We start from the raw sequence: 18,758 nt of genomic DNA on the forward strand, positions 1-18,758 counted from the left end.
TATTTTTTTTTACTTGAACATAGTAGATCTGCCTCTCTCATCTTTGACCCTAAACCCAATCAAAACAAGCAAAAAAGGTCATTCAAACAAACAACCACCAAAACGTCTTTTTTGTTAACATGTCAGATTTCAGCCATATCTTCAATTTCTCTAAAGCCATATTATTCCTTAGTTGTCAGAGGTCAATGGCTGATTCCATATTTCCTTCGAGTCAATGAAATTCTTAATGCTGTGTTCTTTTCCCTTTTTTATAATTTCAACATCGGAATTGGGCCGTGGATTTTCTAGAAGCAATCAATCTTATAAGTTTTTGGTTTTTGTAATAATAAAATGAGTGTTTCGTTATTCGATTTTGGAAAGAAAGGGGAATATCCAAGAAGAAAAGATGAGGAATTTTATTTATCAGAATTGTACATCAATAAACAGAGTACTGCTAATATCTCTCTCTCTCTCTCTCTCTCTCTCTCTCTCTCTCTTTCTCTCTTACACACACATCTTTGAACCAACCCCAATCAATTCATTTTCATCCATCACTTGGCTATTCCATCTTATAAACATCCCCTCTCCTCTCTGTAGGTATTAAGCCGAGGAGTTTGAAGGAATAATTTTCAGGTAGGGAGGTATTTGTCGTGGATGTCATGGATGCTGGTGGTTGGAGAGGTTTCTTGTGTTAAAGATCAGACTAGTCTTACTAGTATTAAATGTTATCTTCATTTACGTCCCTATTCCACTACGGTCTGGAGATCATTTTCTACCGAATCAGCCATTGTCTTGGGTTCACCTTCCTTATTCAGTGCATAGTATATACGTTCAGAAATGACTTAAAATATCTGCAGTAGAACGACATTGCCTAAATCCGTACAGTTTGTCAGAAAGAAGATTAGATTTCGCAAGGTGGAAGATAAGCTCTTGATTGATTAGCGTCTCAAAAAATTTAGCAAAGAGAGGGAGGAGACTATAGAACCATAATTAAGAGGGTCGGTTCTTTCACTTGAATCTTTGTACACTGATACTACAGAGGTCATCTTCCAGCTAATAGAAAAGCAGGATTCAACACAGCATTTATTGTAGAGTTTGGAAAGTGCGGGGGCCAGCACAGCTGAGCATTTCGTAATTAGAATAGCAGGAATTACATCAGGCCCACACGAGATATATTTTTATGATATCGCGGGCAAGAGAAAGGGTGATTTTCAGATCATAAATTGTGGCTTCCGTCCGCATAGGGAAATTTGCGAGAGAGTTGTTTGTTTGCTTTAGGGTTGAGTTGGAGCTGAATCTCCAATCTTCAAGCAAGCAGTGCATGCAATCCTCTGGTTGTTGGATAATGAGAGAATTACTGATTATCCTTTATTCACTACACTATTACAAATTTTCCAGAAATCACGAGTTCCTATTTTCTGCGATTCTATGCATTCCCTGGTTATTTCAGCATGTCTTCTTTTGGCTAGGACTATTACTCTCTAACAATGGTTTCTAGCATCTATACATTTCTGCCTATTTGCACTTCACTTATAACGTACAAACAGGATGTCTTCACATCCCTCGTCTGTCTTCACATCCCTCGGCTAACATCCACATCTGTGGTGACTTCAACGTCCATAACGTGGAATGGCTGACCCATTCAAATAAGACAGATGATGAGGGGAGGTTTTGTCATGATTTTGCCATTGCTTATGACCTCACTCAGATTGTTCGCGAACCCACCCGTGTGCCCGATACACCCAATCAATATGCAAGCCTCTTAGACCTTTTTCTCTCAACTTCCCCTGAGCTATGTTCATGTACCGTTCATTCTCCTCTAGGATCCTCCGACCACTCCGTCGTATCAGTTAAGATAAAAACGAAATGTAAGAAGCCATCAGACGTACCCCTCCACCGTACTGTATACCGATACTCTATGGCTGACTGGGATAGCTTCCGTACATTCATATCTGATTTACCTCTGCACTCCATGTTTAAAAAGGAAGTGTCCTCTATAGTATCAGATCTGACCGAATGGTTAATTGTAGGCATAGACCAATTCATACCATCTAAAAAATTTCAACAAAACCCTAACAGCCAGCCATGGTTCTCCCCAGAATGTGCTGCTGCTATCGCGCACAGAAATCACTTTTTCCATAGCTACCAACGTAATAGATGCACTGAGACTAAAGCTGCTTTCAGGACTGCCAGCAACCACTGGAAAAGAGTAATAAAAAATGCAAGAGAGCTATATGCCCAGTCTGTTAAATCCAAGGTAGCTGATCAGCGTCTTGGTTCCCACCAGTTTTGGCAAATAACAAATAGGATCCTGAACAGAAGTGTGCGTTCTATCCCAACCATTATCAATGGACCAGAGGTTATCTCGTCAGCGTCAGACAAGGCCAAACTATTTGCAAAGAACTTTGCAGCTTATTCTACCCTATGCGACGAAGGCCATCAACTCCCCATATTTCCTCCTATAACACAGAACAAGCTAGGTAACATACAAATATCCGTGCATGAGGTCGCCAAGCTAATAAAAAACCTAGATTCCAGTAAAGCAACTGGCCCTGATCGCATCCCAATTATAGTGTTAAAAAAGCTTCAAACAGAACTTGCTCCCATACTTACGAAACTATTTAAGCGCTGCCTTAAGGAGAAGTGCTTTCCGACCCCCTGGAAGACCTAATCAGTTTGCCCTGTATTTAAGAATTCAGGTGATAAGTCATCTCCCTCTCAGTACAGACCAATAAGTCTTCTGTGTGTTATGAGTAAGTTGCTGGAATCAATATTAAATAGAGAAATAGTCAACCACCTCAGCAGGAATAACCTTCTTAGTGACACACAATATGGTTTTCGCTCTGCAAGATCTACCGCAGATGTGCTGACGGTTATATCCCACAGGATTAGTGAATCTCTTGACAAAGGCTTCCTTTCTAGGGCAATTGCTCTTCACATATCAAAGGCCTTTGACAAAGTATGGCATAAGGGTCTACTTCACAAGATTTCCAGCTACGGTATAACTGGAAATGTTTTCTCGATCATTAAATCATTTCTCTCCGATAGGCTCATAAGAGTAGTGGTAGATGGACAAAATCGGAGGTCTGCAATATAAATGCTGGAGTTCCTCAGGGGTCAATACTGGGCCCAACTCTCTTCCTGATCTACATCAATGACCTCCCTAAACACATACTTAAATCATTCGTTGACATCTATGCTGATGACACGACCATCTACGGCAACACATCAAAGGCTGTAAATGACGAAGTTCTCTCGGATTCTCTCTCCTCTGATCTCGAGCGCGTGGTTCAGTGGGGGAAGATGTGGCTAGTTACCTTTAATGCATCCAAAACCAAACTCCTATCCTTACATCATCAACGCTCTGATCCCCAGCTGGCATCAATTGTGATGGATGGCTCTCGTCTGGGTGAGGCCCCGTGTTTTGACAAGCTTCTGGGTTTGACCTTTACTCCTGATCTGAAATGGAACACGTACATCAAGTCTGTTGCCAAGGTCGCTGGAAAGATGGTAGGATCCTTCTACCGCTCCTAAAGATATCTCACTACTGATGCAATTCTCTATCTATATAAAAGCCAAGTACGGCCAAGGATGGAATACTGTTGCTATATCTGGGCAGGAGCTGCCAAAAACAGCCTATCCTGCCTTGACAGAGTACAAAATAGACTTCGTGGTTTAGTGGTGGATGCCCTTTTCTCTACCCTGCAACCCCTCTCCCACAGAAGAGACGTTGCGAGCCTATCCTTGTTTTATCTTTATTTTCATGGCAGGTGCTCGTCTGAACTCCAATCCCTGGTCCCCCCTCGCCAATCTTTCACGAAAAACACCCGTCTAGCTGAATCCACTGTGAAAAATTTTCCCCACTCTATATCTGTGCCTAAATCAAAACGCGGATTTCATGAGCAAAGCTTCTTTCTTAGAACTGCGCGCCTGTGGAACTCTGTTCCGTCTGCTTGCTTCCCTCCGGACTACAACTTGGATGTCTTCAAGTCTAATGTTAACAAATTCCTAATGAACCGCCCCCCTAATTAAACACTTCATAAAATCTCCTCACTAACGTAATGTACTTGCAATAACCCTTATCCCTGAGTGGCTTCCGGGCCTTGATAAGTGGTGATCACTGTGTAAAAAAAAATAAAAAAAAAATGTCTTTCTGCAATGGCAGCTGCACAACATGTAGTGAACCGTGGGGGGGTGAAGTCCATGTTGCTATAATACTTCCTTGCGAGGACATGCTTCAATATTCGCTTTGCGCCTTTCAGTGATTTCGTTGCCACACTGCTCAGCAGGGAGAGAGAAGATATTGGTCTATGGAGTATATCTGATAGGTCTCTGGCTTCCCAGTCAGCCCTTTTGTAGTACCTTGTCATTTTGACCAATTGCTCTTCACCTTGGGGATGGGTTTGAGTGCGATGTCTACTGATGCCACTTGGTTGTCTGTGTTTCCGAAAGGACTTGCGCATTAGTTACACAATCCTCAGGCAGTGTGGTAAGGAATAGGTCTAGAAGTGAAGCTTGCTCATGGTCACTATCTGAGAGGCGGGTTGGGAACATGTGTGTGAGGGAATGCCATGGATAACTAGAGCGTCCAGCTGTGTCTGTGTAACCTGAGAAACTAAGCCCATTTTTAAAGTGGACAATAAAGTCACCAAACACATGCATTTGAGCGTTACTCTCTAAGGAGAGTGCTACATCTACACTATCATGATATGATCGATTAGGGTACAGTCTTGACTTGAGGGAGAACGGTAGAGAAAATATAAGTAACTAACGCAGTGGTGAAAGTCAAAAACACGTAAACGTCTGGTAATCCGAATCCAGATGTTGCTCTCCAGTTAAGGGGAAGGTGCTTTGGATATAGAATCCAAGCCCGTGCATATATCTATCCCAGTCCTTACGGCAGAGAGGGAAATATCCTGTCATGTTAAATAGAGGCGATTGAGGAGTGTAGGTTTGTTTCACTTAATGCTAAGATGTCCGGGGAGTTTACTTAGAGGTAAGACTATACATCATCTATATTACTTCTAAGCCCATGGATATTTGTGAATGCGAGCCTCAAGGGCAGAGGCGAATTGGTTTTGTTTGGGTGATTGTCTGGTTTGACCGTGGTATATTTTGTTTGCGTGTCACTTAATTTCATTACGTTTTGTTTAATTTAAGGTTCGGGAGAGAGTTTTGGGCAACGTGGACCAGTTTTGACGCCAAGTATAGACACACAATAGGCCCAGTAGCCGAGTCCTGCCTATGAATTGTGGCTCGTGAAAACCCACCAGAAATAGCAGCAGGGTCCCTTTCCATGCGTGATATGGCACTACAAATATCTTGATATTATACAACTCTAAGCGCTACCAAAGAGTTAAGACTACTGCCTCTATGGTCCCCCTCGCCAAACCTTCACAGGAAACACTCGTCTAGCTGAAAACACTATCAATAATTTCCCTCACTATTTACCTGTGCCTAAACCTAAATGTAGATTCCATGAACAAAGCTTCTTTCTTAGAACTGCACGTCTGTGGAAGTGTCTTCCGTTTTCCTGCTTTCCAGCTGACTACAATATGATTGTCTTCAAGTTCAACGTAAAAAAGACGTAGGTAGCTGGGTACCAGAGCATGGTCCACACGCCGGTCGGCCATGAATGCTACAGTCAACAGGGCCTAAGCTTATCTGGAGATTTCTGTCAGGGTTACCTCACCCTTAACCTTTGGTTCAAAAAACTTATCCCAGAAGGCAGTGGGGATTCAGTTTTCTGGCGCTGAATACTCGCCATTCACAAGAGCCCCGTTAGCGTGGCAAAACTCACGAGGTGCACGTGTGGATGATTAGATTGGGAGAAGCTATATATGACGCTAGAGCATTTGTGTATTTTTAACACACACCCACACCGATCTTTGAGCTCTAACATACATACATACATACATACATACATACATACATACATACATACATACATACATACATACATGGAGTCCATGATTATGAATGGAACACTTATGTTTTATTATTCACGAGCCTGGGTTCCCGGCGTTGCCCGTGTGTTTGTAGGTGTGTTTGGCAAAAAAAGTGGTATTAGGCAGGCAGGCTCGAACCCGTATAAAAATGAAGAAAAGAACGTTAAAAAAGAATGTGACGTCTTTGCCGCAGTGTTCATTGTCAAACCAGGAGTGACGAAGGTTTAAATATAGACTAGTCGATCGAAAAGAGAGGATGACTTTAAAAAATATTGACAAAAGAAGTGGCTCCTCCCTGTAGAAAAGTGTCCAGTTGAGGGTGAAGAAATTAATGTTTTTATCCAATTTTTCGATATTTGTCTTTCGAAGGGTCGTGCTTCAAAACGATACCGATCTCGTAGAAATTCATCGCCTCTGTCGAAAGTTTAAGGCAGACATAATACATACATACATACATACATACAGAAATAGATACATACATACAGAAATAGATACATACATACAGAAATAGATACATACATTTAAACAGACAGGTGAGATTTATATTATAGATTATTAAAAGTAATAAACTGAAAAAAAGTCTCCCGATCGGTTTCGCCTTCATTCAACAAGATTTGTATAAATACACAGCCTTTGTTGAGTGATGGCGGAACTAGTTTGCGAACTCACATATCAGGTTCCTAACGTTTAGAATAAATAGGTTTGAAAACACTTTATAAAGGTGTCATGCTGGCTTAATGGTTATCATACGTGACTCACTACCTTTAGGTTTTTGTTTCTATCTCATCTCCATTATTTTTTTTTTCACTTACAAGAAGTAAAATGTTTAGAAAAAACTCACATTCACATGTCTCAGTTTCTGCATGTATTAAAATGTAATATTTATGCGGATCTTACGACTGGGCAACGCCGAGCGTTCTGCTTGTATATTTTCATGTGTTTGGACCAGCTGGTGTGAATTTTTTTTAATAAACAGCGGTGTACCTGCATATAGTTTTTGTATTCGGCATGTCTAAACAGTTAGTCTTAGCTATCGAGAAAAAAAGCGTTAACTGCTAGAACGATCATTAATATTTTAAAAGTATTTTTGTAGAGCCTTGATGGTGCTTTTGTTCATCCGTATCTTATTTTAAGCAAAAACTTTAAACTTTTTGAAATATTACACAATAATTGAGAAAAATAGAAAAGAGAGAAAATGGCGGATTGAATTGCTTTTCGGACTTGAAAAGATTAAACCGCTGCGTTTTTAAATAACTCTTTTGAAGCAAGTGCACGAATGAAACGCAATTTTGTTTAATCGAAAAAAAGAAAAAAAAAAATAATAAAAAGAAGAACTGGCCTATTGTTTTTATTCTAGAGGCTGGGCTTTATACTATTTCGGCAGACGGGTGACCACTCCTCAAAATATATCTCTACTTCGTAGAATCCTGAAATACAAAGGCGGAAAGAGAGGCGTGTTGAATGTGCATTAAAAAAAAATAATTTTAAAAAGTCGATGCTTCACGTGGACAGACATTTAATAAGTGTTCAATCCCCTCCCCCGCCTTTCGCTACCACCGCACAATGCAGTATCTTTGTTAACCTTTGCGAAATAAGGTGAATCGGTACGAAGATAACACAATCAGAAAATCGCTCTATAATCTCCTGCTACTGGTTAAGCGTTTCTTTTATGTTTCTATTAACCCTTTGGATTTTTCGTGAAATCGACGTTAGAATTCATAAGCACCCAATTTTTTCCTAATTAACCTTTCGTACAAGGTTATGGGTACCCCTCCACCCCCGACAACAAATGACCGAGAAGAAAGTTTCCCCGTGTTTTTTAAGTAACCGTTTAGTTACTTTCGTAAAAAATTGAATAACAATGCAATCGAACTTATTGATAAGTACTAGAGGATTATTCGCTCCAGGACGGAAGCACGCTATATTCTTTCCTATTTATTTATAACTAGCATTTCAGCCCGGCGTTGCCCGGGTGTTTGATGTTGAGCCAAAAAAAAAAAAAAAAAAAAAGCGGTCATTTTTTTTTAAAACTTTGACCCCTATTATTACCCCTTAACATTTATTGTTTTGGGCTCAAATCAAGTTATTAAGTTAGATCCATGTCCAAGGAACCTATATCTAAAATCTTAAGTGTTTAGATCCAAAATTGGCGGAGGAGTTTGGTAGAGTTCTCAAAGGTAAAATCGTTGAACTTTGACCCTTAACACCAAATTTCTGGCCAAACCCCAATCACATCGATTTTCCTAAATCTCAGTACTCTGTATATCAAATTTCGAGTCTGTAGACTAAAAATTGACAGTTATTGTGTAGGAAATGTACACAGATATACACACACAGACGGACACACAGACACGTTCACTTTTATCGATATATAGATAGATTTATTTATTTATCATTTATATTAGTTATTTACAAGCACCTCATAATTTTATTTATTTGGAATAAACCTAAATAACTTTTCCTCTAATTTACAGACTTGCAACAGCTTTTCTGTGGGAAAGAGTTTGCATCACCTACTAGGTTTTGAAGCCGGTTTTTAACTATCCACGCACCGAGCAGCTCCTGCTCAGGTGTGAAACAGTACTCTATTTTGGGGCGCACCTGTTTCTTATACAGATAGAAGATCACATCAGCAGTGAGATACCTGCTGGAGCGGTAGCGTGATCCAACCATTGCTCCAGCGATTTTTGAACAGATTTGATGTATGTGTTCCATTTCAGATCAGGAGTGAAGATCAATCCCAGCAGCTTGTGAAGACATGGAACTTCCCCAAGAGGAGAGCCATTATTGTAGAAAGGATATGTTACAGCCTCCCCAAGACGAGAGCCATTATTATAGAAAGGATATGTTACAGCTTCCCCAAGACAAGAGGCATTATTGTAGAAAGGGTTTATTAAATAACTCCACTCTTTTTCTTAGAAACAATGTCGCCTCTTCATTTTTTATAAAGAAATCAGAATATATGAGCTGCAGACGTTAAATTAAATATACGAAGACATACCCATATATTTGTTCTTTTTTTTTTGTTCATTTATCGATTAGACAAAACTAATATTAATTTTTTTTTAAATTCTAAAATTTTCGAATGCGCTTGTTTTGCGTTTTGTTTTTTTAGAATTTTTTTTATTACATATGTACTCAATTCCAAGAAATATAAGAAAATTGTGACAACATGAAATAGAGGTTTATTTTAATGCAAAATATACATTTCCATTACTAATAAAATAAAATTATCATTTAATTATGAGACACCTATTCAATTGTTTTTCAAATTTTGCAATTTTCGTAACAACATTAAAACTTTATTGTTTGTAATGAATGAATGAACGATTGAATAGACCAAAATTTAATGAATATATTTCATACTTTTCATAAGAAATCTTGCACAACAGAGAATGAATTCTAAGTACAGATTTCGATAAAACGTTTATTTGGATTAACGTCAGCTTCTGGCGTTTCTTTTCTTCTTTCTTCTTTTTTTTTAAGTAATACGTAAATATTGCTCGAGATCTGAAAATGAAGACATTTGTCTATCCTAACATTAAAAATCTGTTATTTATCTTTAAATTATCTTTTCTTTTCACTTTAGATATGTTTTCTCGGAACAACTTTTCTTTATATTAAACAACTTTTTTCTTTTTCTTTAACGAATTTCACCTACTTTCTTTAAATATTTCTTTTGTAAAGAAATAAGAGTTTAATGGCTGCAGTAGTTAAATTAAATATACAACATCCCTTTGTATTCCCGTTTTTATTTATCTCTTTATTTTTTATACATATTGTTGCGTTATCGTTTCTGCCGTTCCCAGCAGATTTCGAGGCGTAACAATATATATATATATAAAGTATATATATATAAGTATATATATATAAGTATTCAGGCAAACATTATTAAAAACAACAGAGATACCTTGCTTAATAATGCTTTTCATTTTTTCGATCTTTCGTAAGATTTCTTTAACTTCAAGATGGAAGGTATTTACAAATGTTCCATGGTTCACACGAGGGCTTTCGATTCTTTCTTGAATCATCATCAGGTGGAGATAAAATATTAAAAATAGAAGTGAAATATATAGTTACGAATGATAAAAAGAGTCAATGAAAAGTCGATTAAAATATACATTTACGAGTGATAAAAAACTCGATGAAAAATTAGGATGATAAAAGGCAATGTTAGTAAAACCAGTCGTATACTGGTTATGCTAAACATTTCAGCACATTATTGCTACTTTCAAAATTAATGCTACTTATAGATGGGTGCTGGGTTTTTATATATAGTGCTTCAAGTATTTTTAATTTTTTACAATTACTTTTTCGTTGCAAAATCCTTGTGTTGTCCACGAGGACCTTTCTAAGATTAGAGGGGGGCAGCTATGTTGATTTATTAAATGCTGGTATATTGAGCTAGTACTGTTCAAATGCATCGTTAATCGACGGGACAATGTTGTTTTTGTATGTCCAATATATGCGTTTTTATTTTCGGAGTTACACTCTCCTAAGGGGCATTGAAATTTGTACACGATATTGGTTTGCTCCAACATTTTTGTCGCCGGCGAGGAGTTATTTTTAACGATGAGGTTCTGGGTTCGATACTTCTTATAGTATATAATAAATCTAATCTTAGAATTGTTCTCTAGAGATGCTGTATATCTATGTATGATGCTTTTAATTATTTTTTCTTCCACTCTAAAATTGGTGTCATTTGGTTTTTATAAAATATGTCTATAGGGTTAGTGTTAGAAGATTGACTAGTATTGCTGTTAAGGTTTTTAGGGGACTGTAACAATAGTTTAATTTGTTGATCAACAATAAAATTCGGAAAAGAATTATTTATAAGAACCTGTTTGATATTTTTAATAAAAAGTATATATATATATATATATATATATATATAAAAGTATATATATATAAAAGTATATATATATATATAAAAGTATATATATATAAAAGTATATATATATAAGTATATATATATAAAAGTATATATATATATATATATATAAATGTATATATATATATAAATATATATATAAAAGTATATATATATATATATACCAAAGTATATATATATATATATATATATATATATATATGTAAGTATATATATATATATATATATAAAAGTATATATACATATATAAAGGTATATATAAGTATACATATATATATAAAAGTATATATATATAAAAGTGTATATATACATATAAAAGTATATATATATATATATATATATATATATATATATATATATATATATATATATATATATGCAGGTATATGTGTGTAAAATGTACGCTATCAACTGTATAGTTGAGGTTACAACTTTGGTATATACATTCTCAACAACACGGTAAGTTACATGGGCACAATATGTTTTTTTTTGTAAATTTTAACATTTGAATTTTGCATATATATGTATGTTTTATAAACAATTATTAGATTTTTTTAATATATTTTCAGCAACCAGGTGAATATAATATGGTACGAATGTAAATTAGATGGAATAGTATGAGTTGTTTCACTTTCTATAATCCACGAGAATTGATTGGATAAACAAGTGTTGATTTCAATTATATTTGGCGGATAATCGTGTGATATTTCAACAAATTAATGATATCATGGGATTCATTTGTTTAATATAAATTAAAAGTTAAAATTTCATAATTTTATGTACTTTATATTTTAAAATAAATGCTGTTATTTTCGATACTTCAGATACAAGAAAATATTTAATTTTAGTGAAACAAAACACAAAAAAAAAACATATTCACCATCGAAACCTTACATGACGAAAATTGGCCAAAATACTAAAATTTTCGCCCGGCAATATTTACAAACACAACCCCGCAACGAGATGTAAATTAAGTAATGATAGGTTTACACGAGAGCAATCACACAGAAGTTTGACTACTAACTATTTTAAAATGAAATCCAATAAAATTTTAATTTTTTAAAAATGAATTTTATAAAATTTATCTTCATCCACCCCATGCCTACGTTACGTCTGGGCTGGTGCATCCACCATTAATCTCTCACTCTTAGTCAGGGTCCAAAAAACAATTTCCAATCCTATACGTCCCGCACTATCAACCAAGCTCTAACCCCTGTCCCATCGCTACAATGTTGCACCCCTGTACTTGTTTTACAAGTATTTTAATGAAATGTGCTCAGGTGAACTTGTTACACTTGTACCTCCTTGAGGTACATACTCCCTGACAAATCCGTTTAGCAACAAAATTCCACCTCTTCAAGGTAGAAATCTGTAGATGACGTAAAGCCTTCTACTCTAATAAACTATTCGCTCAGACTGCTATATATGCACTTTATATTTTAAAGATATTACAAAAATAAATGCAGTCACTTATCTTTGACACTTCATATCGAAATATTATGAAACAAAAAAGAAAACAAAAGTGACTTCACCATTGAAACCTCATCTGACGAACATCCGTCAAAATACTAAAATTGTCGTCCGCCAATATTTACCATCCAAAATCCGCCACGAGAATGAATGATTTACACGAAAGCAATCATTCAAACATAAACAGAATTTCTATTGCCCATTATTTGTAAGTGAAATTACATAAAACTCACTACTGATGCAATTCTCTATCTATATAAAAGCCAAGTACGTCCAAGGATGTAATACTGCTGCCATATCTGGGCAGGAGCTGCTAAAAACAGCTTATCCTGCCTTGACAGACTACAAAATAGACTTCGTGGCTTAGTGGGGGATGCCCTTTTCTCTACCTTGCAACCTCTCTCCCACAGAAGAGACGTTGCGAGCCTATCTTTGTTTTATCGTTATTTCCATGGCAGGTGCTTGTCTGAACTCCAATCTCTGCCCCCCCCTCGCCAATCTTTCACGAAAAACACCCGTCTAGCTGAATCCACTGTGAAATATTTCCCCCACTCTTTATCTGTACCTAAATCAAAACGTGGATTCCATGAACAAAGCTTATTTCTTAGAACTGCACGCCTGTGGAACTCTGTTCCGTCTGCCTGCTTCCCACCTGACTACAACTTGGATGTCTTCAAGTCCAACGTTAACAAATTCCTAATGAACCGCCCCCTTAAGTAAACACTTCATCAAATCTCCACACTAACGTAATGTACTTGCAATAACCCTTATCCCTGAGTGGCTTCCGGGCCTTGATAAGTGGTGACCACTGTGTAAAAAAAAAAATGAATTTGCTCAAAAGCAATAAATTTTATAAAGTTTATTTTCGTCCACCCCGCGCCAATAGAAGTGCCAATCGGCAGTTTCCACGTCATTACAATATTGTAAGTATAATTTTATTACATTGTATTTAAAAATCCTCCTACAACAGAACTTTACATTATTTATATTTGATTATGATATCACCATAAGTTATCCTTAGAAAGATAAAATAGATAGAATGGTCTAAAAAACGTTATAGTTTTCAATAAGTGGTTTATCTATCTTTAAAGTTGTCTGTTTACATTGTTATTGAACTTCTGCAAGGTGAACAGTCAAGGAAGCAAGGACGCGCGACGAAAACACCAAAATCAGATAGTTACATCATCATACACTAGAACTTAACATTATTAATATTTGATTAAGATATCACTATTACACCCAGAACGGTAAAAAAGAGAGAATGGTTTAAACTTCTAGTATGGTAGAGAAAGCTCACATTCTTCTTGGCAGCCTAGGCAATGCCCGCGATGTATTAGTTCCAATTCATGTTCGCTGTCAACATATAGCTGAGAGGTTTTAACGAAGTGTTTTCAAGTAGCCATGGCTACCAGTGGTTAGGAAGATTTCCTGTAATTGTTAAAGAAAAGATGGTTAATCTTGGCAGCATTGAATGTTACCATTCAACTAGAGACTGGAGGTGTTCATCTAAGTTTTCAGCCATTTCCTTAGAAAAGAGTTCTGTAGGGGACTAGGACATATGTATCTTATCCCGTTACAATGGAATAATGAAACGAATGGAATTGAAGGAAACAAAAGCTCAATTGATGGATAAGATAAACGTTGTTTATCTACTGTTGAAAGAATAAATGTTTTAGATATAACATGTGCTCATGTCCGCGAGGGTGCAACCATCGTTTGTTGCGGGATTAGTATTATAGAAGGAAAAAGGAAATGTGTTTTCCTCTCACGTTCGGGTCAGTATCGTTTTTCCGCGCGTGGGAAAAGAAGTGAGTAATATAATAGAAATGAGAATGATAGTCCAGCGTGTAGACAAAGACAAAGGAAAGAGGGTTGACATCAGTTAAACTGTGCACCATGTTAGCCGTCAGCTATGCGGTGGTGTTCTCTGGCACAAATAGTAGATAGAGAAAGTGTGTACGTACTATCTGTTGGCCTTTTGTCCCACATAGTAGTAAATGGCGTGAGGTACGCGCGTACGCGCGCATGCCGAAAAGGCACGCTGTCGGTCCGTAGACCAGACAGCTCGAAAGCTGGTCCTAAAAGGGAAGAAGCCGCTTATTGCTCTTTCTTTTATACTTGTTTCCGGTGGTCTTTTGCGCATGTTGGGATTTTCATTGAAAGGAAGTGACGTGTGCGCGTGTGTGAGTACATGTGTGTATGTTAGCGTGTGTGTATATATACGTGAATGTGAGTGTATGTACGCGAACGTGAATATATGTACGTGTGTGGACGTGGGCGCGTATGTTTGTGTGCGCGTATGTATATGACAAGTAATATAGCTTGAAATGTGAACGTGTTTTTGTGTGAGACTAGTAGTTCCTTTGTTTTCTTCATGTCTCTGCTATTGTGATATCAAAAGCAAATATATCCATCAAGTTTACCAATTATATAATCGTCACCTGTCTGTTAGTGTGTGTATGTATGTATGTATGTATGTATGTATGCCTCGTTTAAATGTTCGACACACGAAACCAACTCTAACAAAATGGGTATCGGGTGTAAGCTCACTCTCTGGACTGACAAATACGCAATAATTGATCAAAAACATTCATTCTCTCACCGTCAACTTGGCCGTTTTTTACAAGGAGGGGTCACTTTTTTTCGTCGACATTTTTTTCAAATTTTTTTCAAAGTCATTCGCACCTCGCGACATCGACGTACGCATGTTATATTGGTTATTATTATTATTATTATTATTATTATTATTATTATAATTATTATTATTATTAGTAGTAGTAGTAGTAATGATAAGTGTCTTAAGAGTGTTCATGGAAGTAAGAGATCTTTGAGGTTCATGTGTGTGATCATGTTGTGAGATATGGAGACATTAACAGGTGTATATAAAGAGAGAGAGTGAGAGTTTATAAATGAGAGAGATTGCATATAAATACATTTTGAGGTGTTTTCATATCTAGATAGACAGACCGATAGGTTGGTATTTATGCCGATGGATTGACAGGTTGCCATTTTTACTTTGACAGTTCGTATGAACGGGAGTGTTTATATAATATAATTAGCACGACACATATTCTTTCTAAACATATATTTTTTAGATGATGAATTTCGGATAGTTCTTATGTATAAATTGACCATACCTTTTTCATGTAATGATGGACACAGGAGACGGCAGTTATAAAAACACATGATGAGCATTTATTCTTCCCTTGACCGGCCAATTCCTTTGCGTTCAGGAATTCAAAGGTTCACATTCTAATATTTCAAAAGTGACCGTCTCGCTTCTAGACGTTAAACTCCCATGTCTGGACCCAGACTATCGTCTGTCTCTCAGACTCCCCTCTTCTGACTTCTCCTAACTAACTAATTCTCACTTCCTATATTGAGAAATCCATGCATGTTCGGCCAACGTGACCACAATTCACGTTTCATCAACATGCGCGACCTGCACGTTTCCGAACATCCTGATTTCCCACTTTTTCTTGTGTTGTTTTTACAAAGGAATTCAACCTACATATCTAATTAATTTAACCCTATTTTATTATCCACATTCTTCTAACAATTAATAGTTTATTTATTATTTACTTTATCCGGATCACAATTTACTGGACACTCCATTTAAACCTATTGTTCTTTAAAACTTATCTCCAGGGTTCGATTCCTGCTTTCTCTCATTTTATTTTCATTTTAACTAAATCTCTCTATTTTTATACTTACATGAAAAGGGGACAGCCTTTATCATGTAACACGCATAAAACGTGTTATTTCGAACGCCCGTGACGTGAAGTCCCATGCGTGAGACGAGTAAACGGTTTCATTGTTTTCACCTTTTCTTCCTCTTAGCGTTACAGGTTCGAGCCTGCCTGCCTGCCTGCCTACTTGCCTACTTACTACTTTTTTCTTTTTTTTTTGCGCTCGCACAGATACTCGATGCTATTAAAATTTTTCTCAGGGGATTGGTTAATCTTTATTTTAAGGGATCCATTGATCAATTATTATTTTTGTTTTTTGCCCTCGCACGGGTATTCGCTGCTATTTACACTTTTAGGGGGGTTGAAACATTTTTTTCCCTTAATCAATACCCTTACCATAAAAACTCTCCACATCCGGAAAACACTGCGTGTACCGAGTAGTTTAAAATAAGAAGAATAATAAAGTCTAAGAGTTGACCCCTGAGGCAGACCCGTATTTATATAATATTGCTTTGACGTATTACGTTTGAGGAGGATATATATATATATATATATATATATATATATATATATATATATATATGAGATTAGAATAATAGTCTAAAGAGTTAAGTGTATTTTAATGTAACAGTGAAATTACTAGTTTAATTAAAATACAGGAAATGCTTGTTGTAATTTAGATATATAATAAGCTCGATAGTTAAATGTCCTAGAGCTAATTCAATATTAAGTAATGTGATTGATAATTTAAAATTTTAAAAAAAAAAATTTTAATTTAAAAATCAAATTTTAATTAAATTAAAAATCAGTTTCATAAGAAGGAACAACAACAATAAAATAAACCTAGCATTAAAAGTAAGGCAGATGAATCTTTTAGTTTTTCTTTTTTTGAAATCAGGAACTGTATTTAAAGTAGTCATTTAGATGTTTGCTATAGCTTTTTATTTTATTTATCTATAGCAAACATCTAAATGACTACTTTAAATACAGTTCCTGATTTCAAAAAAAGAAAAACTAAAAGATTCATCTGCCTTACTTTTAATGCTAGGTTTATTTTTGGTGTCTTTTCAATTCAATAGAAATCCTCCTAAATTTGCTGATGAGGAGACCGTGCTTACCAAAAAAACTATGTATAATTGTTCTACGTGACTTCATGTATACCACAAATAAAAAGCACGGATTTCCGAAACGATCGTACAGATAATTGACTTTGTTGTTGTTCCTTCTTATGAAACTGATTTTTAATTTAATTAAAATTTGATTTTTAAATTTAAATTTTTTTTTTTTAATTTTTAAATTATAAATCACATTACTTAATATATATATATATATATATATATATATATATATATATATATATATATAAAATTTTAGTGATTCAATGAATTAAAAAAAAATTCTATGACGTCAAATGTTTGAGTTTCATATGAAAGATTTTTATTATTCTATGTAAGACAAAGAATACATTAGAAATATTTTAACTCCTTATCCTATAGGATTTCGATGTCTACCATCTGTTTAGAGGAGACAATATTAGTAAATAGTTATAATGGTATACACCCTATTTGCTACAGTGTGTGAGACATGGAAAATCACAATTACAAATTAATTGAGTAATTAAAGTCATACAGCAAGGGAAGTTAAAGAAAAAAGATATAAAAGTTTACATCCAAATCGCACGGTAAAATCCGAGGTGACTGTCCTTGAAAGCAGTGTGGTAAAATGATCCAAACTGTATTTTGGATAATCCGCATTACAAAGTAATAATTTTCTTTGTTGTATAATCGGTCCGGTAAAAAAAAAATTCATTGAATCACTAAAGTTTGATTTATTTACTCTATCTTGTATATCGAGCAATTCTTATTTAGACGGGATAATACTTATAGAATATTACTGTCAGTAATATTTTGTAAATCATATAATCACAAGTTTCCATACCAGCTGATTGTTGGATACTTTCATTCTGAAGTATTTATATATGTATTGGGCAATCATTTAATGAAATAGACACTTTATTTATACTTCTTTTCCTGATAAAAACAATATTTTGAATATTTTCCACCGGACTAATTCTAATCAATCGGATTTAAAATTGGACATAATTCTTTCTAAGGATTTATTTTCGACTTTGGGTTACCTTTGAAAGAATCTTCATCCAAGCTGCAATTTTATGCCCGGTTCGTTTTTATTATTATTATTATTATTATTATTATTATTATTATTATTATTATTATTATTATTATTATTATTTTACAGCTCCTACATTTTTCACTCATTTCTTTTTAAAGGACATATACATTTTTCAATACATGACAAAAATAACTTGCAGCTTCATTTAATGCCGTGACCAGCAAATTCTAACATTGCTACAAATATAATTTGCTGATTTTCTTTTGTCTATCGATGATAAGAATAACGGAATAAGTACTTTGTGAATTGTTTTTTGAAGTATTCAGTCGAAAAATAAATTTGATTGTAAATTAAACTTACAGTTTTAATTTCTTTTCTCTTATGTAGGACGACGTCGGCAACTTCCTGCAAGAGTTGCAAAAACCTTACGTGGTCATCTCCCCTAACGGAGATATACATGTCACTGGGGCTGTATTTGAATTTTATTATCCGTGGAACTTTCTCCTTTGGAGGAAGCCGTTTAAAGCCGCATATGTTTAGTGCCATTAGATTTTGTCTCTCAACTATTTTTAACACATGTTTTTTTTTCGTATTAGAAAAGCAGATCGATTCTCATCCGTTTCTGCTGCGCTTAGTGATGCCGAAGATGGA

The sequence above is a fragment of the Euprymna scolopes genome, chromosome 8 (genome assembly GCF_053919585.1).
Source record: "Euprymna scolopes isolate OS-2025 chromosome 8, ASM5391958v1, whole genome shotgun sequence".
NCBI lineage: Eukaryota > Metazoa > Mollusca > Cephalopoda > Sepiida > Sepiolidae > Euprymna > Euprymna scolopes.